Here is a 24,015-nt window from a genome sequence, read left to right as displayed (position 1 = left end):
TAGAATGGGATGTTTTAAGAATCAGCACAACAAAAAATAGGAAGGAAAGAAGAAGCATTTTGCAATACTTTCCTGTCAATATGGAGGAAAATCTCTCCAGCACACAGCACAGAAGTAGAGAGCATACTTAAAAGCTGAGCTAGTGTATGACAGAAGGCTTAAAAGAAGCTAATAAAATTCTGAGATGTGTACAACTTACACCCCCCCCCGCCCCAAGAACTTTAAATCCTTTAAATCCTGTCCAGCCTTTTAGCAAAAAACTGGTCTAACTAGATCTAATTTTTCTGATCTCAGTCCCATTACCTGACCTCAGTCATTTCACTCAATTTTTAACCTCACACTCTTCTGCAGTCACCAGCTGTAGCATCCATCCTGCTGCTCCAGTGAATGAAACACTATTACACTGAGAAAACAACACATCACTGTACTCACTCTGCCTGCACAGTCCCTATCACAGGTATGCATTTTGCTGCTCACAAGTTCACTGCAGCTGAAAGCCCTTTCTTCTCAAAGAATTTATGTACTTGAAAATTGGTAATTTTGTTACTAAAGGAGATCCATCCTCCACAGTTAACCTGTTTTCAGTAATGGTCAGTGAAGCACTGCACCTGCGTCCCTTAAAGAAGTTTGGCAGGGAGCCAGCTTTGAACCTACAGCAAACTCTTTGCTGGTTTTGGGAATCAGCAAGGAACTCTGACTGCCTACTAAAAAAACTGCAAGGGACCAGCATCAGAGAAAAAGCAGACAAGATTTCTATATAAAAAAATTTTGTTAGGGGAAAGAAGGTCCAGGAAAGAATGAAGAGTTTCTCAGATGTATTTCCCACCGTAAAAAAAAGGGGTTTTAGCCATTTATTTTCTCAGCCTGGTGAGGGAGGTCCTTCCTAATGTGTCTGATCTGTGGCCACAGGCATCCCAGGTGAAAACCCTATTCTTTGATGAAGTAGGTATCACAGAAACACAGGAATGGTTTGGGTTGGAAGGAACCTGAAAGGCTATTTAGTCCCAACCCCTCCTGCCATGGACTGAGACACCTTCCACAAGACCAGATTGTTCAAAGCTCCATCCAGTGTGGTCTTGAACACTCCCAGGGATGGTGCTACCAAATAATTCTATTTCTTTAAAAAGGAGTCTATGCAGCATTGGGTGAAAATGCTGGGACCTAATCAACAAGAAGCAAGATTTAGTCCATGAAACAGATAGAAGCCAACAAAGCAACCTTGAAGTGATGTCCATGTGTTAGAACAACAAATTAAAGTTTAGGACTTGACATGCTCCAGTGATCTGAGACCTGGGGAGGAGGTTAACATAGTTTGGAAAGAAGGATGCAACTCTGATAATGGGCACAAAGAATACAGAATTTATGGCCAACAAGGACATTTGGCAGGACTCCCAAAATAAGGAAGAAGCTCATCTGAAATCAGCTCCAAGTGGGTAAAAGGTCATTCTGGCAGGGGGGATCTACAACCACCAACCCACAGACCACTGACCCAAGAAACCCACCAACCCAAAAGAAGAGAGAAACTGAGCATGCGAACTAATTAGCATGAGAAGTGGGAAAATCATTAACCAGTAGAAGATAGAATACTATCTACTATGAGAACTTGTATCCAGTGAATACTAATTCCATCGAACACAAATTCCTTTGGTTGCTAAAATGTATAAATAATTAAAACTTTTGACAACTGGTGTACATGTTGGGTGGAGTGATCCCCATGTACCTCAGTGCTGAATAAAGTACTGTCAGCTTTCTAACCTAACAGTCTGGTTGGAGAGTTTATTTTCTGGTTTTCGGTGACAACAGGACTTCCACAGTTTCTCTGGGCAACCGTTTTCAGTGTCTCACTACCCTCAGACAAATGAATTTCTTCCTGATACATGATCTAAATATACCTGTTTTCAGCTTAAAGCCACTCCCCTTGCCCTATCACTACATGCCCTTGTAAAAAGTCCCTTTCCAGCTTTCCAGCTTTCCCTTTAGGTACTGGAACACCATTTAGGGTCTTCCCAGAGCATTTTCTTCTTCAAGTTGAGCAACCCCAACTTGCTCAGCCTGTCTTCATAGAAGAGGCATGATTCTATGATTCTATACACAGTTAGATATATAGATATATATAATTAGTTAGATATATATGTGGATACATATGTATATTTATATGCAAACCTATAGATATCTCTTCCTAAGTTTCAGTGACTGGTTGGGAGCATTTCAATCACAGAGTTATGTGGTCCTGCTGGCTAGGACTTGGGCTAAGATATTTTGGTTCAGGAGAAGTGTATATACAAGGGCTGTCTAGTGGTCCCAAAACCCTACAAGTTGGGTGTGACTGTGAAGATTCCACCCTCTAGGGATATCTGATCCCACTCCATGACCCCTTTTACCCTCACAAATACAGGGAAAATGAGGATAACTGTCCCACAGTGCCTGAAGAATGATTTTAGAATTATTTTAGACTATGAACAAGGCACAATGAGCGTTTTCATGAGCTGGCATTAAAGAAGTTGCTGAGGACTAAGCTGAGAGAAGACTCTCTGGAAATGAACTGACTGGATGCTGATCAAGGTTATATTTACCAGAGGGCAGAAAAGAAGCCCAAGAAAAGAAAGACTGCAAGGGAAGAGTTAATACTCACAGAAGAAAGAACAAAACAAGGAGAGGTTTTTCTTCCCCAGGAGGGAAAGATCGTTCAGCTGACTGCTGCAGGGGGAGAGGGGGAGCTCTATCACAATGTTGAGCAAGAAGGATGAATTTCAGTGCTGGTGCTAAGGGAAAAGATTTAGGGCAACTAAATCCTATAGCAGTGTTCTCTATATATTTGGGGTTTAGCATTTACAGCAAAATAAAGTAAAATAAAATAAAATAAAATAAAATAAAATAAAATAAAATAAAATAATTAAAAAAAAATAGAGGGCTATGTAATGAAAGCACCAATTACACAGTGCTTAGAAAGCATCTTGCTCCAAGACTATTTTAAACTGCCTTAACTAGACTCCTTCACAATAAACCTTTCTGCATTAGCCTAAGACACATCCCTGACTGTTGTACCAGGATACAAGCAAGGCACAGCAATTGCTTTTCAGTAATGTCTGGTAGGCACGGTGGCTTTTTCACTGGCTTGTGCTGCAATACTCCTGAGAAAGGCTCATCTAGAGCCCAGACCACCACGATAGTTGTTGTAGTATCTACAGTGCTAGGCCTCCTTTTTAATATTTTCTTATGACATAAGTAAGTGTTTAAAAACCCCTGGTAGGTGATGACCAGGTAAAAAGATTACATCTGTCAAATCTGTCAGAATTACTTTGGGAAGTACTCTTTAAAAATACTAGGTCTTATGGCACATAATGATAGTGTCCTTGATTCAGATAATATTGTGGTTAAAAGACCAGGAGGTAGAGGATTGAATTTTGCATCTTTTATGTCCTCATCTTGTGGAACTCATAACTTTTTATCAGCACTTCAAATGCAGCCACATAAAAACACACTGAAAGCAGATTACTATTAATGCTGGCTAACAAAATCCCCAGCTTAACATATTGCATTATTGAGTAAGGATGGAAGGTGGAAGTCCAGGGGAAAAAATACCATACATCCAAACCATGTAATAAAAACTTCAACCAAGCAAACACACCACAGTTGGATATTGTCATAAAATTCCCCCCGGAACAGAGAAAGCAGATCTACAAGTTTCATACATTTGAAAGCTGCATAAGTCTTCTAGTGCCAACATTTCAGACACTTCAAAAGAATTAAAATGATGTAGGGCTATTCAATGGGCCTCACATACCTGCGGGGTTTTTTTAATAAATGGGTTAAAGTATGGAAACCTTAAGTTACAGAAAACCGATGAAATTTCCCTTTCTTAGAAAATCCCAAGCCTCTTAAGGGTGACACAGATTGGTCCCTACAAGAAGAGGGCAAAATCAAACAAGTGATACCATGTCTCACTCCCTGAAGTTTGGCCTGGTATCAGCACTTTCACAGCAAAGTTAATTCAATGTTACTAAATAACAAATAAACAACCTTAGGAAAAAGGAAAAGATTTCTAATACTTCAGAACATAAATCTCTGTATTTCTACACAGCATTTCTAGAACTTTCTGATCTGAGGACTTTTGTTGCTGAAGAAAGAAAACCTCCAAGTAAGCACAGTAATACATTTCTACCTTCCATCACACTGAGGTCCATAAATCAACAGTGGTGCAATTTTTCACAGTTATGAGCTTGGAAAGATTTATCTTGCTTGGAAAGCAGGTTCTTACTCTAGTATGGAAATTCAAAACAAACTTTCTATGTAATATACAATTTCTATTTTCCTCTACTTGGTTTGACCAACAGCAGAAACAGTAAATTGCTGTACTGATAGCCATGTATTCACCCCACAGATCTCCAAACAGAAGTCATGACTTCTCTGTGTCAGATTGATAGTGCTGTTAGAAAAGTTCGGATGCTTACCTGAAAGGAAGAATGCTATTTGGATTTACTTCAAAATTAATGCCAGATTAGTTATAACAAGTATTCATCTGAATTAATAATGTGATCCTGCATTTTTTTGGTAAATGCTTCTAGCTTCAAAAAAGATGTTTGTTTGAAGACTGTGGCCATACTTCTCTAGACAAATGGACCTCCTTACAGTGGTATCTCTGGAAGGCTCACTCTGATCTTCATGGGTCTGCAAGAATAATGTCCCAAGTTCTTAACTTTTCTGGTTTGAAATAAAAGAAGCAACCCTAAAACTAAACTTAATATTGGCAATTCTAAGAAAAAAGCTTTTCTTTGAATGTGCTTGGAACACAGGGTGGCAATTTCACTTACTACTCTCGCGCTAACTCAAGTAGGTACAACAAATCCGTCCCACTGGTCTTCTAAAAACAATGTTTATTTTTCGTGGTGATTAGTGCACGGTTCTGGCTTTTCTATAAAGAGTTGCATTGCTTCTGCCTAATCATGATTAGAACGAGTTCAGCTTCCTGTTTGACATAAGATGCCTCTGAATGAAGAATGAGACCTCTGGTAATGCTCAGTCCACAAAACAGTGGTTTCCTAATTCTTCAAACGTCTCCGATTCTCTCTCTCCTGTAACTTGTACTCCACTTCAAACTAGTCTAGAACATGTGAAAGCACATAATGCAACTGTTTTTGTCAGTAAAATCAAGCTCTGTGTCAGAGAAAGGCTGCAGATCTATGAGAGGTGGCTTTTTAATCTCCCTCAGAATTTAATAAACACCAAAAGAGGAATCCCAACCTCTGTATCAGATTTATCAACAGAAGTTTGCCTGATGAACCAAATGAACATAAAAGTGTTGAATGCATGATAGTAAGTCCTGTCTCACAAATTACTACTTCTCTGAAAGAGTAAATAAAGTGTGTATAAGATGCAAATGATTTGCAAAAAGCAATTGAATTTCCAAAATCCTTCTTTTAGGTAACGTACTTAAAAGTACCTTAGACCTGACTATCGTGGCCTCGAGGAGAGGTAAGAGTGTCTTCTGGATTGGCAACAGGCTAGCAGACAGGAAGCATGTTAGAAATAAAACGGTCAGTATTCATAACATAGAAGGAAGCATTCCCATCGACTTCTTCCAGATCTCATGACACTGAACTTTCTTTTTTAGCATCTGAGAAATGAGAATGGTAAGTGAAGAGAAAGTGTGATGGTAAAGAATTAACCAGAACAGGAGTAAATAAAACTGCCTTTGAAGAGCCGTACAACGATCTCACAATACTCAATCACGTGGCAAAGAAATGACACATGAAATTCAAAGTAGTTACTTGCAGAGTACTGCATATGCAAGGCAAGAAGGGAGAGCCTTAACCACAGACAGTCATGGACTGCTGTAACTTTCATTAGTATTAATAGTCAATTTAAACCCTTTGATTACTGTTCTTCATGCCCAGTAGCTGTTAAAAACAAAATGCAATTTTAGGAATTATTAAGCAAGAAGAAACAAGACCAAAAGAGAAAATTATTTACTATGTAACCTTACAATGCACATCTTGCACACTCTCAACAGGATGGTATACTTAGCAAAGATACAGAGAAGACCACAATGAGTTAACTTCATCTTTGAAAAGATTAAATAGGTTAAGAAATTTGAATTAAAAAAACCAAAACCAGATAGATTTGTAGTTTATTTTAGGAATACTGTCTGCTGTATACATGTCTTAGAGTAAACCATCAAGTTCTGATTTAGTTCTGCCTTTTCAGGATGTTTCTGCCTATATTCAGTTGTATATGATTATAGGGATTAAGGATGGAAGCTAAAGGGAAAAAACGTATTAGGGTGGTTTTTTATTTTGTTTTGCTCTGTTTGTTTGCTTGGGTTTTTGCCTCTAGTATGCTCCTTGAAATCTACTGGGGCAGCAGCTACTACAATTATGTCAGAAGACAGGGGAGGGAGAAGAGAGAAGATGAAATTTTTTAGCACTCAGGGAAGGCACAAATGGAATTAGATGTGGGCAGCGCACACATTTCAGAATTATAATTTGAAATTAAGCCTTCAACACGAAAGCTCTGCTTCTGGGAAATCCATCTGAGCTATCAGTTTCTGTGGAGACAGGTAAAACTATGGTGAAGGAGGAGCATCTGTTGCCGCTGAGTGACACCAGTTACTGACACCACATTGTTGGCTGGTGCAAGGTCATGGTACTATGGATCGAAGCTGCATTACATGCTCCAAACTTCAGTATAATGAAAAATGTTCCTGAGAACGCTGAAAACAAAAACTTCTCAAGGCTGAAAAAATAATAGGAAAAAAGCTTCTTAAGCAGAAATGGGAAAAGTGGTAATCAGCAATACATGAGAGTTTTGTACTAAGTCAAAGGCATTAGGTGAGGGGGATCACGATACGGTATGTCTCCTAAACCTTGCCAATTGCTCATCTCATGTAATTCAATCACAGCTGTAACCTCACTAAACAGCAAGGAGAAGGAGATAAGCCAGGCTTCTCTCTCTCTTGGAATTTTCAGGGAAGTTCTGAACTTTGCAGTACAATATCCAAGGCAACCCTCAGAAGGAAACAGAAACAATAATAAACTACTCAATAGTAAGCAAAGAGTCTAGTCTACTAAATCGTTCCAAGAGAAACGTTTGAAATAAATGAACGCTCTAGCTTTCAACTTTGAAGAACTGTTCTCATTTTCGTGGAGTGTTTAAAATAAGTCTGTGTCCCATATGAACCTGGCACTTCAATACACTTAGAGCAGCTGCCACTTGATCTGAACAAACTGTGGTTTTCCCCTCTCTGGAAGAGCTCAGACATAAACCAAACATTCGTTTTTCAACCGTGCCTTCCCTGGTCTTTCTGCTGACAAGTTCACTCCCACATGCAAACTCTGTGTTCACATTATTTGTCTCTTGGGCCCTCAGCGACAAACAATCTTGCAGCAGAAGAGACTTCATGAAGAAGAGGACCAGTGAGTCTAATCCCAAACCATCCTCTTCAGGCATATACAGACCTGAATCCAAGTCAGATGCTCAAAAGAATCAAACTCTACACCAGGTGTTTGGTTTCTCTCCTGTAAATGTCCTTCTAGGGTTCCTCCTAACCTTACCAGGGCAAGAGTGCCATAGTGTATGCAGTGGTGCTGGTTTGGGTATCATTTGAAGCACATCCTCCAATCTTATCAACCAGCCAAAGTCACAGAACACTTAAGTGTGCATCTCAGCTCACATTTTTCAATGAATGCCGTCATATTCCCTGTTCATTTTAATACAATTCCATTAAGCTACTACTATAAGAATACCATGAAAATTCATCAAAGTACAAAAGATCCATAAAGGACTTTTTTTTAAACAAACCAGGATGTGTTTCGGGCAGAAAGAAGACCACAGCGAAACAGATGTAGAGTGAATTTTATACAAAAAGATGACATGGCAATAAAAAAGTGTAAATTCAGGCACCTGCACTGTAACTTTTATACACATCTAAGGAGTCTTTAAAGATCGTGAAAGAAGTTAGGAAAGGCAACATTCATACAATAAAATAATACCTACTGTCCTGCATGAAACTGCATCACACTGGAGAATGGTATAGGACTAAAGCAGGTTTAGTGTGAGCAAGATTGGGTGGTATTCAGTCTGTAGGACAAAAGCCTTTTATTTTGCCAAACTTGGAAAGTGCTTAGTGAATGGAGATAAGAGTTGCAGCTAGAGAAAAGGATAATCTCATGAGTATCACGGCAAGAGCATTTCCATGCAGAACTGCTTTGTAGCATGCTTCTTCCTATAGGTTCCTGTATCTCAGCCAGACTTTCACAAATGATTCTCCATTTACATTAATCACTTTCTGGTGTCCAAAACCAGATGCAATAGAGCCTGTTATACAGAAGATCTGCTTGGAGACTGCAGCTAAAGCCAGTGCTAGTGATGCTCTGAAAATACAAAACGCTAAGTACTTTTACAACACAAGCTGAGCATCTGAATCTTCAAAGATGTATTTCTTTCTCACATGTAAAAGGAAAATAATATCTCAGGACAAATTGTGAAAATAAAAGGATTTAAGTTTCCAGATATAGTCATTGTAAGAAAAGAGGCTGTGAGAATATTTATAGCTTATCTTCAGAACAGAATTTGAATAAGATCTAGTGTAAGAGGGAGAAAATAATTCATTGTCTAAGTACAATAAGGGATCATGTATGAGAATTTGTGCATGAGTATACTTCTAGGACTATCCTTACTCATAGGTACAAGCGAGCCAAACAAAGCTCCTGCAACAATTGTAATTATCTAGATTTTTAATGTTTGATGTTACAATTCTAAACTTCTGATAGTACGCCAGCATATTGTCTTTTTGTTTTTCCTTGGTCTTAGCTATGAGCTAGTATTTTTCAGTGTTTTAAGTAGAAATATATGCTATAAATGCTGTGAGAATCAGAAAGTTCTAGAAAAGTACATCATTGAAGTCTGCACCATTCCATACTTGATTTATTATGACCTTGACATGAGAAATGTGTACTCACAAAGTATTCTTTGAATGAACCTAGAGGTCTGTGTTTTCTGGGAGAGAGAAACAATATCTAAATTGACAGCAGAACAAGATTTACCAAACAGCTTTTGAGAGAACATGCTAGAAAACAGGAGTCAATGCTAGTAACAATTTAGATAGTTTATTTAGTAGTCCTAGTACCAGATCAACGTATTTGTTTTGCACTAGCCTCGTGATTACAAACAGCTGAATGCAGGTGTGGAGAAGGGTGTGTTTTGAAAAAAAAAAAAAAGGAAGGGTTTGCCTATTTTCTATTGTTTCGTTTTTTGTAACATTATCATGTCTCTCTAAAACAACAAACAGTCAAGAGCTGGATTAGCACAGATGGGGTGCAATCCCCATCACATACTGCCCAAGGGAGAATAACTCACCGGAGGAGACTGAAGTAAGAAGTGATGCACAGCTGCTGCCTGCACTGCCTTGCTCCACTTTATGATATAAACACTATGAACAGTATTTTTATCACCTACTTTTAGACAGCTAATATGAGCTTTCAGTGCCTCAAATTTAGGCACCTTCCTGCAGCACAGTGATTCTGACTGCCTCTGCTGAGGACCCAGACTCACCCTGTAGCTAAAAGAGAGAAAGCTTTGAAGAAATTCATGCTTGCATCTACAGCAGCAAGCAGTGCAGTTCAATAGAAGCAGTTCCTTAGGGTAATGCATGGCTGATGAGAAACCGACATCCACACTATACTTATTAAAGGGTTTGGATTTATTTTGATTTGGGCCTGGGAATTTGAATATCTCGAAATGGTTGAAGCACATTGCCTCGTTACCCTCAAAAAGTCCTTATTGTGTTCTCAAGACCACTTTATGATGTGAATCCAAGCACGGACAATGGGGAACTTTACTTCCAAAGCCCATTCCTAATTCATACCAAAATGCTAATGCAGGTGTGTTCCCTGAATTCCAGGGAATGATGTGGAACATCTCAATTAGAAGTCTTCCCTTCTCCATTTACTACAAGTAACTACAACAGAAAAAAAAAAAAAAAGGACACATATTTTCTGTTTTCTTGTCATGTACTATAACAAGAAAAAAGAAAACATAAAGACTATGGGAATCTATATATTTCCAAGGGAAACTGCAGGGTATCTATACAACACAATAACAGGCTCATAAATCTGATTAAGCGGACGCCTAGATCCAGCTGGATTCAAAATGCCAAACACTTTTTTTTGGGTGATGAACATACATAGGAGAACAGCACTCCTCTCTCATGGCTAGCAAGTTGAAGTTTCTGCCCCAAAACAGCCAATACAACTGCCTGGGGCAGGGGAGCTGGTTTTTTATGGGGTTTTTACAGAGGTCTTGGGGTTCTTAAGAAGACACTGACTCAAACTGTTAAGATGTTAGTATCTAAATTCTTCACAAAATCCTTCTAAGACCTTTTGGAGGTCTGCATATTCATAGCTCCTGTATAAGTGTATTACTGGATTTGCACACAATAAAACACTTGCAATACAGACTTCACTTCCGGGTAGAACAATACCTTTCACTTTGCTTGCTTTTCTGTTTGCTAGAATCACACATCACTTCCTATGCTGAGACCCTCTGATGTCACACATATAGTAAAAAAATACTGTTTCACAAATACCAACAAATGAACAGCTTTGCTTTAATCACCTCTAGATAAGATAGACAGATAGATAAACAGACAGATATATAGATATTCACCTCACAAATAAGATACAGACTTCTATCTTTCATAAATCAATTCCAAGTTTTTCAAGTATTTGGGCATTGACTAGCATCTTAATATCTTAAGAAGGTATTAAAAAAATTCCCTAACCTATCCTTAAATGGAAGTATTTTGGAGCATGACTCCTTGTTCTTTTTCACATAGCCACATTCTTTTCTTAGCTGGAGCATATATTGAGAATCAAAACCTTTAAAACTGCCTTTTCATTATGGGATCATGAAGAATTTATATTTCACAATTTAAGTCCTTGAGAAATGTACTTGATTGAGAGTGACTAATTATGAAAAAGCAACAGCATGGAATATTTGTTGAAAGAACTAATGACAACTATGAAGTTCAAACACTAGGAATACTGTCAGAAATATTCCAACAAGCACTTGTGTCTGATGAGATTTTTGAAAGCAAATAAAATTCTACAGAATTCATGTGCAAAAAATGCAAAAAAAGATTTAAGACTCACATCTGAAGGGAAGCTACAACATGACACTTCCTTCACCTCCACTTCCCTCCACAGGCTGCTGCACATTGTTATGGAGCACCTCTTCTCCCTCACCCTCCTCTTTATTTCCCATTTGCTTTCCTTTTGATCCTGTTGCCAGTGGGCTTTCAAGTACATTTCTTTTTGGATCAATTTCTTTTACTTGTCCCTAGCATCATACAGAAATACAAAGTAATCTCTGGTTTTACCAAACCAACCTCTCTGTCCAAATCACAGACTTCTCTCTCCTGTATTTTTTTCCAGCTCTGGTTCTGTTCAAAGTAAAGCTTTTTCTACCAATATCTGCTCATGAATTATAGTGTAAGAAACAGGTTTTAAGCAACAGTCACCACAATACCTGGTTCATTAAGTGTATTTGTGTAATTTCTGTCCAGAATCTGCATCAGTGGTAACTACCAACTTTCTGCAAGGAATGAGTAAGTGGATTTTTCATTTTTAAATAAACTATTTCCTTGCTCTACAGCACGATGCCAAAGAACAAAACTCCAGGCTGTTCTGCCTACCTGAGTTACTAAAATAGCTGTATCTTGACCATGTGGGGTTTTTCATGATTATAATGGCAAACTAGTCACAGGTAAAAGGGTGGCAAGGAGTACCACCACTATTTAAGGGATCATGAACAATTTATATTTCACAATTTCAGTCCTTGAGTCCTTATCACTATTTAATGTTAACCCCAGAATATAAAGTAAGAATAATTTTGCTGATATAGTACTTTTCACATCAGGTTATAATCACAGTATGCTACCATGTTAAATTACATTTTATTTACACTGTTAAAAAAACTGTTTTGGTATTTCTTTCCTAATTTTGGATTTATTCACTGCTACTAAAAGCACAGTTAACATAAAAAAAGTCAAAAAACAAAGTTTGTGCCTATTGGCCATGTGCAGGCCAGTAAAGGAGATTAAAGCAGCAGTAAATATATCTGGCCCTGTGGTGCCACACACATGTGCTTCCACAGTCCTGATTTAGACTGAAGTTGCATTTGCCTCTGGTGTTTTACACTTTTAGGTAGCAAAAACTTATTCCATGCATTATTACGAAACCGTACCCTTTTTATTATTTTTTATAAATTTAAAAAAAAAGCGCTTTTTCTCAAAGGCTGTGTATCTGTTTAAATCAAACCAAAACAAAACAAACAAAAAAAGCCAAATCTTTGGCAATTTCATATTAATTTTGTATTTGGATTTCATTATGTTGATTCCTTTTCAGTGCCATTCAGTAAGATGAAAAAGCTACTGGCAATGCTAGATGTCTCTACTCCAAAATTTGTGGAGTAATTATGAAATAATGACATTAAAAATTGCCATGCTAATGAAAAAAATTAATTTTCCACTCCCCAAATACAGTATCACACTTTTTATCTTAAGAGTCAGCATCATGATAAGTGGTAGATAAGCAGTGCTTTGCTTGAAGCTAGCTTATTTTCACTGCAATTTTGTCAGGCTTCAATCTAGGAGACTGTCATTTTTCATTCCTGTACTCTTGATGTGGATTTTGACTTTTCTGACTATAGCAGAATGGCAAAGGCAGTGCTTTTCAGCACCTACTGCCATTTCTATCTTGTGGCTGCTTTTTTCTTGTTTTGTCCTTTGCCTGTATTCTTCCCAAAGTGCTGATGATTGAGAAGCAAAAATACATCTGTACTGCTGCTTGCTATTAATATTCCTCCCTCCTCCAAAAGTGGGGAAGAAAAAATGTAATAAACCTCTCATTCCTAACATCTTTATTTGAAGTCATGTCCTACCCAAATTCAAACCAATCCAATACCTTCTTCTACTTCACACAGTACTAAAGTACTTCATAAGGCCAGAGGTGCTGCTGCTCAATGTAAGTCAGGTCACGTAGGGCATCCTGACCCACCTGGGCCACACCATGTCATTTGTAGGTGGGCTTCAGGGCACTGGTGTCTGGAGTGTAGCCACCTGGACTCAAGATGCCAGGGAAGCTCATTACAGCAGTGACTCATAAGAAGGACACGGATTTGCTGGATCAAGTCCAGAGGATGGCCATGGATCACAGGCCTGGAGCACCTCTCCTATGAAGGCAGGCTGAGAGCGCTGGGGTTGTTCAGTCTGGAGAAGAGAAGGCTTCCTGAAAAACTCACGGCAGCCTTCCAGTACCTAAAGAGGGTACCTGGAGAGGGACTTTTAACAAGGACATGTAGCGATAGGACAAGGCGGGAATGGCTTTAAACTGAAAGACGGCAGCATTAGATTAGATATTAGGAAGACATTCCTCACTGTGAGGATGATGAGATACTGGAAGAGTGTGGTGAGGGAACAGGTTGTCCAAAGAAGCTGTGACTGTCCCATCCCTCGAACTGTTCAAGGCCAGTTCAGTTTGGGCTCTGAGCAACCTGGTCTAGTGGAACGTGTTCCAGCCCATAAGAGGTGGGCTGGAACCAGATTATCTTTATGGTGCCTTTAAACACAAAACATTCCATGATTTTTTAATGACTCACCCCACAGCAGAGTGAGGGGACCACTGAGAAGCTGTTGCCACCTCCTACCTGAAGCCCTCCCAGAGGCCTCATCCGCTGGCTCACAAAGGATGCCTCTGCAGCTCTTTTGAGTATACGAGAATTTTAGCAAAAAACTTCTGGGGCCTCCACTGTGGCAGGAATGTGGATGGACAGCTAGTGGTTTTCCCTTTTTAAGAAGGACAGGAACTCCATTGTGTTTAATTTTCACGGTCTAAGAATAAAATACTAATTACAGATGGGTTGTAAAATTAAGAGTTTTTTAAACAAGATTCTGATACTGTCCAAATTTAAGCAAAATTGCTGCGTTAACACACGCTAAAATTACAAAAGATTACTTTAGTTATTGTGTCTTTTTTTCCAGCAGCCATTGCTAAACTCAGCCCGTGTACCTCTATTTTTACATAGCTCTGCAGAAGCAAACCCATGTGCCTCATGCTTTCATTCCCCAGTGCTTTGTTCCTTCTCAAGGACTGAACTGACTGGACTCCTCTCCATATCCCCAGAAGTTTCTTACATATGGTTTAACTTTTAAGAAAATAATCTTCCAAAATAAATAGTTCAGGAAATAAAATTCTGGGCAAACAAAGAAGTCCTGGCCCTTCTAAAATCAAACAGTTTTGACAGGCTTTAGTAACAAAGTGTTCCAAAAAAGGGCTGACAGAAAATGCACTGAAAGGAGGCTAAATCATAAATATAAGAAGACCACACTAAATGATATCTTCTTTTGAGTAACTTGCAGATAAAACTACTGTCTGAAGCTGCAGAAGCAAAATACTAAGTGCAAGTTAAAAAAAGCAGGAGGGGAAGGGAGAGGAGTGGGGGCAGGGCCAGGACACGGGCATACACCAAAAAGAAACAATAAAAAGATCAAGCAACTGGGAAAAAAGTGGCATGGAGTGAAGCTGCTGGAAATTTATCATCAGGTTATTTTTATAATAAAGGCAACACAAATACTAACTCCTGTCAAGGACCAAAGAAACAATAAAGGTGGAAGAATTCTAGTAACCTAGTCAGTGAAAACTAGAGGACACTGAGTCAGCTACTCATGAATGCCCAAGGAGAATGATTTCTTGGTGAGACTGTCATATCCAATATGAAACAAAAAAAGAAGTCAAAGAAAGAAACTCTCCACCCAGCATTCTGTGCACAATGGAACAGGGTAACTGTGTACAGAGGTAAAGGACTGCTGATAGGATGGGTGCAGAGGCAAGAGCATTTTGAGACTGCATCAAGCTTTTTGAGATGTGCTAAGGGGGGCTGTGGAGATGCTGAAAACCTAGTGGTTGTTCAGGGAAGGGCCAAAGGAAGAGAAAGGCAAGATACTAAGGGGAGGGACTTTCAGAAGACATCACACAAGACTGCTGCAGTTGTTAGTCACTCAGGAAGACACAGTCAGATAAGTGATAGAAGTGTCATGCTCACTTTTGAGTTCAGTATTAAGCCCTTATCAAATGACTGCAAAATTCTTAGAAAGGGAGTTTTGATCCTGGTTTTATTTTTGGGATTGATGGCAACAAGGAGAGAATTTATACTGAAAGTGAAAGCAAAAAACCAATCTCAGAAAGCCTTGTAAGTCCACTCATCAGCATTCCACCAAATACCCACCTCCTCTGTCACAGTTATGTCTAGGTAACTGCACAAGAAATGCTTCTTTAGTTCCTACATCTTCCTACATCAGAGTTCTGCAGCAAGCTGAATGTAGATATGCCCCAATTTTCCCAGCCCACTCTGCATCCTGCTTTCTCTCAATATCAAATGTATTATTAGTTCTGTGTCTTTTATTGCTTTTCTCATTTTGTTGTGACACAGCTCCTCTGAAAATTGCTGTGCAAGTCTTGAATGAATGTAATATCCTGAATTAATATAATGCCCTAAATGAATGAGAATATAATGGTGTTAATCACAAAGGAAAGCTGTTCTCATTTATTTTAGCTGTTGCCTGAAATAATCTTGCCAAAATGCTTTTGGTCTTGTTAAAGTTTCATTTTAAGTACTAACTTCAGTTTGCATTTATATACTGCTTAAATTGATGTTTGTGTTGTTTTTCACCTGAGAAGACGCTTGAAAAGGAGGAAGGGCTCACTTGTGAGGGTCAGCAGTGTACAATCGATAGATTCATCATGTTATGTATACGGAATTCATCAGAACTTAATTTCCTTAAACTTCGTGATATTTGGAACACCTCTTGAATTTTTGATGAGCAGCCCAATTAAAAAATAATGAACCTGTCTTTTTCTAAAACTGACTCATTATCTTGGTGGTTTCCAACAGCAACCCAGAGCTCAATTTTATATCAAATTATTTTGTGCCTGTTGGCCAGCAATACCTTTGCAACCTTCTAAGGTACTTCTAAAGTCAAACAATTTCCCCAGGAAAAAGTTTTAAAGCTGTTACTATTCCCAGTGCTGAGTTTCTGTCTAGGCTCATAAAGCAAATAAAACTTGTACTGGTAACAGACAGAACCCATGGGATGTTCAAGACCTCTCTCTTGTACCCTAACCTTAGTGGAACACCTTAGGAGAATAGCTTCATCTTCAACAGACAACACCAAGATTTCTGCTGCTGACCCTCCGTGGGATATTTTTGTTTCTTTTTACCGTATTATTCTTAAAATAGTATTATTCTTAAAATATATATATTTATAGAACACAAAATCTTAAACCCCTTAGCAGGGTATATAAGGAACTGTTCTGCACCACCACCCGCTCCAACTAACAGGAAAATAAAAACATCTTCCAAGAATGCATTCTGTTTCATGCACATGTCTGAGGAATCATCAAACCATTTTTCGAACTACAGCCTACCCAAACCTCAACTTCAACAATAATCATGTGCACTTCCAATAGTTAACCCTGACGGGCTAAAAAACAAGCACAAAACAAAACATCCTCTCTGGCTCAATGAACACAGAATCATAGAATCTGGAATTATTTGGGTTGGAAGGGATCTTGAAAATTACCTAGTTCCAGGTAGGGACAGCTTTCACTAAACCAGGTTCGTCAAAGTTCCATACAGCCTGGCCATGAACACTTCCAGGGATGGGGCATACATAACTTTCCTGGGCAAGCTTTTTCAGTGCCTCACCACCCTCACAGTAAGGAATATCTTCCTAATATCTAATCTAACCCTATCCTCTTTCACCTTAAAGCCGTTCCCCCTTGTCCTATCACTACATGCCCTTGAAAAATGTCCTTCTCCACTCTCCTGTTATTTCTTGTCACTATGCAATACTATTTATGCACAGTGGAATTGCTTCAAAAGGAAAGATCACACACATCCCTCCAAAAAAGGGCCTTGAAGATGTTCTCTCAAAAGGTGGAGTGAGGATTCAACTCTCTCACTCATCAGCAAGCATCATGCACAGGGTTTTTCTCCTACATCACATTCACTGGCTGATCACTCAGTTGTTCTGACTAACTTCCCTCATGCATTGTATCCTGTAGCCTTAAGCACCTCTATGAAAAACTATCCTGCAAGTCAGGAAGCTGCCTAAAATAAGGGACTGCATCAGTAAAAACAGTGAGGGCCTAATTCTTTGTGGAAGCAATAAGTATTTCAGCAATGATGAGTAACATTAAAAACTGAATTACCTGTTATTTTTTCTTATTTTAAAATGGGGATGTATGTATGTGTCTGTGTAGCATAAACAAGAAGTGTTCTGGACAGAATGGAAAAGAATGATTTCGAAAAGAGAAGTTCCCTGTAAGGAACTGAGAAAATGTTCGGAATAGATTCTGTAACTTGCCTTTGCAAATTAACTCCTCACTATTGAAAGACATGCCTGAAGCTCACTTGTAAAATTAGATCGACTTAGACACTTTTTCTACAAAAATTTGTTTGAATACTGTATTCCTGTTATATCTAACACAACTTGGTAAGTTCCTTTGCTCCAAAGGGTTCCAATGATTAGCACTTGCAGATTGCAGCATGGTGAAATAAAAATGAGACAAATATTTGTGGAATAAATATTAGTAATGTTTACAAATTTGCCTTTCATATGAGCGTGTCAAAAATCAAATATGTATTAATCAGAAAATGTGGCTGGTAGCTCTTAGTATCAACTTCCCAAGATGCTTATTGTTGAAAAATTTAAACAGCTCATCTCATATGTGCCCATTTGAACTAATTAAGATTTTACTTCCATATCTCTATTGGATTAACACAAAGGTATAGAAACCTTAAATTCCATTTTGAGAAGTTTTATTGCACTACTTCAGTCCCTTCCACATGACTCATCGGAACAGTCACTGGATGCAACAGGTTGATCGGCTCTGAACGTCAGGCAAGCCACAAAAAGGAACAAAAAGATGAGCACTTGGGTATCAGCCATTAAAATGATGATGATGATCCTAATTTTCCAATGCCATTAGTCTTTCTAGAAAGGTTTATTGTCTGTGCTGTACAATAAACGTAATAATGAGGGTGAAAGGACTATAAAAAATAACCTAAAGGTATATAAATCAATAGCAAAGTGACACACATGATTCTTTAACTCAATTGAAGTTTACGGACTGATATCAGATTTGTTTGGCATTACAGAATAAAATCTGGATTAATCCATTCTAAAGTATAGAATTTGCTTCATCTTGAGTTGGATTTTTGTTCTTCTTGCAGTTGAAAAGGACAGGGAACTTCTGTAACGTTTCCCCTTTGGTCGAAACCAGATTTAGCTGGAGGTCCACTAAGCATGGAGGTAACGGCAGTGACCATCCTATCACTGGAAAAGGGAAATTACTCTAGAGCACTCAAAGAAGAAAAAGACGAACAATGACAGGAAAACTATGCAACTATTAAAAAGACAATTGGACCTTACTTATAATACAAACTTATAATCCACTTATTATCCACAGTGTCACAAGGTATCTCAGAATGTGATACAATCTCAGCAGACTTTTTGAATGTAAGGAGCTGTTTGGGTACACAGGTTTATGAATGTATATACATATGTCCATGCAGTGTGGACATAATACATCCAAGTGTTCCTCTTGGTTGAAGAGACAGCATTGTTAGTCTGTTGGGCAGACTGTGAGAGGAGCAATTTTAAAATGTTCATCACATACAGAAAAGCCTTACTTCAGCAATGATCTGTATTTATGTGTTTAAGTATTCACCAGCAACCAGATTTTGGTATATGAGGTGGAAAGAGTCTGTGGTTTGGCCAGTTTCTGTACCAAGCATAGACTGTCCTCTAGACAATGATTTACAGTGACCAGCTGGAGCTGCTTTAAAAAGCAAACTCAAACTCTAAATTACTAATTAACAAGGTAAAAAGATGCATCCACAAACCATCCATCAATCACTGTTGAATCTCACCAGGCTAGGAAGCTGGCCTTCCTTTAGAAGGACAACTGAAAACTTAAGCAGCAGATTTATTTGTATTACATTTGATGTTTATGTAACAGAGAAAGGCTTAAACAGTTAGTTCATTACTATGACCTTATGATTTGGTAAGTCACATGAAGAAATACTGGCATAAATGTAAAATGGAACCTCTTTGCAGATAGGACTGTTCCTGCTTTGCATTTCTTCAGTGCTTCTCACAATTAAATAGCAATTTTGAAATTCGATTTACTACTCTACTTACTTTTGTAAAAAAAACCCCTGCAATTAATTTTCAATCAAATTCTTGCATCAGCTGCATTCAGTGGAGACAGACAGGCAAAAAATCAGGTGGGGGGGGGTCTTTAACTCAAAAAACTAATAACAGAACCATGCATGTGCCTCAGAGCCAATCTGACTACAATCAATTCATACATGGCTTTTAGTATGCTGCCTCAGTAGTTAAAGAAGAAAGAGGCTTTGGAGTTCTCATTCAAAGAACAGTACAGGACTTCTGAAGATCAGCTTTAAGAACAAGCTAATCACTGTTTCAGCATTCAGTTTCAGGAAGTCCTTTCTGGGAGTCCTTCCACTTCATCTGCCATGCTACATGGCAAAGACAGGTGTTTCTATTTAATCTGTGCATTTTAGTTATGTTCCAGGTACTCCATTAACAGAGCTCATTGCCAGGCCATAGTCAACACAAAGACTATCTCTTGGAATAGCAAAGATCAAGGAATATTGCTCCTGCTTGTCACCAATTCAATAAATAAACGTCCCCTGTGCCATTCTTTTAAATACCTTCATTTTTAAATTAGATTTTGATTTTCTGCTCAAAACCACCTAAACCTCTGTTGAGCCAACACGACTTACTTTGCAATTTTGATTTGCATTATCTGTCCTCCCTGCTTTATTTTGCAACAGGACTGCTAGCCAAGGATAGACTACTTCACTACTTCACAAAATAACAACTATTTTATTAAGGAAGGTTTTACTGTGAGTCAGCTTTGGCATCGAATTTTTGAAACAGCTTTAAATACATGCATGCTATGCAAAGTTTGGACCAGATAAGAATACTGTAACTTGCAAATGACCCTAATTGGTTAAAGGGAAAATGGCCTGAATGAGAAACTGTTCAAGAGGTATTTTCCATATTTGTCTACAACAGAGATAGTGCTGACAGATTAAATGATCTATAGATATTCTCATCCAGGGAGGCTAAATTGCTCATATGCAGTATTAACTTATATGTTAAAGTTGTAAAGCCAAAAGCTAGTATCGGAAAACTAAATATTTACATTTTGTGTTTATGCTGTGAATCAATTCTGTGTAACTAAAGAAGATGAAGTCGCTGTTTGTATTTACAGCTCCTTTCTCCGTGAAACACTACATCAGTTTAAGAGAAAAGATAGAAAACAGATCAGGTTGAGCCACAGGACACTGGACACATCAGCCCTTGCCTTTGATTTGTCACTGCACTGTTTAACCTTCTTAAGGAAAAGCACTCATTTAAAAACAAGGGTACTAAGAAACTGGAGGGCATTTAGAAATTGTTCAGCATCTGAAGTCTGATGGCTGACAACTGGATACTTAGGACACACAAAGAAGCATTTTGCCACTGCTTTTAACAATCTCTATTTCAGCGCTACTGCGAGCACGAGTCTAACGTCAAAGGTGCACAGAGTTGGGAATGGGCACCCTCAGGTGTAGAAAAGATTTGGAACATGAAAACAGTGATAAATAGCAGTATATAAACATGAGGTCTAAAAACTTCATCCATTTGCCTCTTAAGCCCCAAATTCAACATGCCATAAAATCAGCAGACACCCACTAAACTGACCCCATTATCTATCACACACTGACACGGTAACAAACAAGAGTTTCCCTAAGGTAGTAAAGCCCTCTCAGTACACTTCCTCATCCTAGACAAGTGTTCAGCTCCTTCAGTTTTGGAGAACAGACAACTTTGCTAGTATGGCTTTTAAAATTTTGGTGATGCAGTTACAAAGCCAGGCACAGAAGTGGGGACAATAACCAAGAATGTTCAGCTGCTAATAGTTTCTTCTCAGTTATACTGCTAAGAACACTATACTACTGCCACACTGTGTTTCAGTGACACGTGAGAAAAGATGGACAATATTTCTCTAGCAGTTTCAACAGAATTGTAAGACATCTACCTGAAAAACACCATCAGATTGTGACTTCAGGTACACATTCCCACATACCATCTTGAGCAACTGCAAGATCGTTTTTGGTGGATTAGCTATCAGGTTAGTTTTCTAGTTCGGGTCAGCATCACAGAGAAACATTTCCTGAAGATGGGAAATCTGAATCCTGAACTGAAAACAACTTACAGGACATGTACACAGGATCTGACACGAGCCTCCTTGGCCATGTAACCATCACTCACCACTGTCACAAGATCATAAGGGATACTAACCATAACTCAAAAGCCATCCACGGACATTTGACATGAGACCCATAGTGAAGCATTTACAGACTGTATTTTGCCAGGTCTGGAGTACTTCCACACACCTCCACAGTTCTCCAGCCACAGCAGTATCCACATGCATCTTCCCACTATCCCATACTACAATCACCCCACGCACTGACTTCCCTCCAAGGAAGGCTGACTCATATAAATGTCAGAAAGGTGTTCCTGCAGTCTCTAGTACATTAGAAACTCAACACACAAGCCAGAGGGATAGGGCTAAAAACATCAGAGAAATATGTTGCTACCATTACAGACATATCAAGAGCTGCACAGACTGGCAAAGAAACTGTGAAACTGCTTCTGGCAACACAAAAGTCTAGCTTTTGACTTACATGGCAGGTTATATGACCTACTGCTTAGTCAAGCATCAAGCTTGAACTAATTGGACTTCCCAAACAGTAGGACTAGCATGGTTGGCTTAGCCTGTGATCTTTCTGACATACATGAAGTGAGCCCTGTGTAGCTTTTTATTGTGCATATGTTTGCATTCATGTGTGTTTGCACATGTTTTGGTCAGATGGGGCCCATAAAACAAGGTTTCAACCTGGTTTGCAGGCACCTATTCTGGTAAGGGGCAACTTCTCTAGCTCTTTCAGTCCTTAAATGGGACTTTGAAGCCACTCCAGGTAAAAGCCATAAATTTACCCCTGCATGCACACACACGCACACACAGAGATACTATGTGTTATTCTGTAAGCACACCTTATTTTATGCCACTGCACAGCACCATTTAAAAGTATTCAACATTTCCACTTATTCTGGGAGATTTGCCCTGCTATTTTAAGCCCAACAGGTCAGTGAGCAGGTCCAAGGCTCCATTGTTTGTCGACCATCTGTAGAAATGCTTCTTTCAGGAGGAAAAAAAAAAACAGCTCGAGATGCTCAGTACCCTTTACATCTGCTGCTCAGCTGGAGACACAGTTAAAAGGCCATTAGAAGCACAAGGTGACAGACCTCACAGGCCAGACGAGCTGGAGAGCAATTTGCTGTTTGCATTAGAAGTATCAGCCCTGGCTACTTCTTTTTGCTGCACCAAAAGCAGCTCCCGTCCCCAACTCTGAAAATCAGGACCAGGACGGGTGGCCAGCCCATCTCAGGGCTGAGGCTGTGCTGCAGAGCCTCCCCCTGCACATTCAGGTTTCACAGTGGGTGGAGGGGACAGCAGCCCTACCAGCACTATCCATAACCCCTGACTTTGCCCACAGAGACTGGCTCTGCTGGACGCGTGTCACAGTAGGACCCAAATTCCTGTGCAGTCAGAGGAAACCTCTTCCAGCACATCTTTGGCAGCACCTGCCTCCAAATGCTGCATGTCTTCTGTGTTCCACAGTCGCTCAACAGAATAAAGTGCTGCTGTTTCACTTTGCTGGAAGGAAAAGGTCATGTTAGCCGAAAGAAGCTCGTTGGAGGGAGCTGGTGGTCTTTCTGACAGCCTCCTATAACAAGAGCTAGAAATGTTCTTATTAGGGAAGCTCATTTTTTGGATGTGTGCTGGAGGTCTAGAGCAATAAGTACTGAAGAAAGCAAATCTTGGTTTCAGTAGGTTTTAGGCCTTTTTTACATACAGAGGAATAAAGTGCTATGAATTTTACCAGCATATGTTTTCTTGCCATCTGCAACGCATTTTAAATTCCTTTTGCATCTTGTAATGTATTCTCTCTCTTTAGCATAATAACAATTCTGCCTTTAAACACCAACCTTTATATGCTGTTCTTAGGAATTTCTGGAGAAGTGTTAATTCTTTTACACATATTTAAGCTGCTAAAATAATTATGCCTGGTAGCATGAACAGTCAAAACCACAGAATGAAGGTTCCCCTCCCAGGGATATAGCACCCATTAACCAGGTACAAAAGGGGGCATACAGTCATAGTTCACTGGAAAAGTAATTTCATTTTGCTAGTAATGAGAGTGCTGATACTTTGATACCATAATGGAGTTTTAAGCACCAAGCCTGTTATTTCAACTAGAAATTTTAATGTAATTATGCATTTTTACTTTACTAAAGCAGAAAGGGAGATTAGCATGCATAGTTTTCTTACATGTATCGTGGGGAATAAGACAGAGATCTCCAAGTGATACTGCAAGATGCTCAAGTCATTCAAAAGAAATGGCAGGTAGTAGTTTTAAAGACAAATTACCCAGAAAAGCTTTTATTGTTGATCACTTGTTATAAGATTTGCCATTTGCAAGTAATTGTACATTCAGCTGAAACTGACCTTTTATGAGAGCCAAGTGGTAATATAAATGAAATGAATATATTCTTTATTGCAGTAATATAAAAAAAATGGCCTGGGCTTTTAACATAGTGCTTGACCTGTGGTGTCTGAACACCACCTAATCTCAGGAGTATTTCACAACAGCATATGATGAAACAAGTACTAATACAGCATTGGAACAGTTTAACACATTAGCATTTCGAAGTATAGAAAATATTATAGCTTTAGGTATACTTTTTGATTATAAATCAGACTGACAACAGAAAGCAAAGAGATTATTAGAGACAATACACTGAAGTTCATCATTACA

General features: G+C 38.8%; 1 protein-coding gene and 1 long non-coding RNA gene across 2 annotated transcripts in view; one reads left to right on the top strand and one right to left on the bottom strand.

Moving 5' to 3' along the window:
• Positions 1 to 24,015, bottom strand: part of GPC6 (glypican 6) — a 1,044,338-nt gene that overhangs the window by 1,012,543 nt on the left and 7,780 nt on the right. The window lies entirely within an intron of this gene.
• Positions 959 to 21,921, top strand: LOC116439933. The gene is made up of 3 exons (XR_004238342.1): positions 959 to 1,095; positions 21,107 to 21,112; positions 21,910 to 21,921. It is a non-coding gene; the product is annotated as an uncharacterized LOC116439933 (long non-coding RNA).

The sequence above is a fragment of the Corvus moneduloides genome, chromosome 2 (genome assembly GCF_009650955.1).
Source record: "Corvus moneduloides isolate bCorMon1 chromosome 2, bCorMon1.pri, whole genome shotgun sequence".
Classification (NCBI taxonomy): domain Eukaryota; kingdom Metazoa; phylum Chordata; class Aves; order Passeriformes; family Corvidae; genus Corvus; species Corvus moneduloides.
This window is presented reverse-complemented; position numbering and strand designations above follow the sequence as displayed.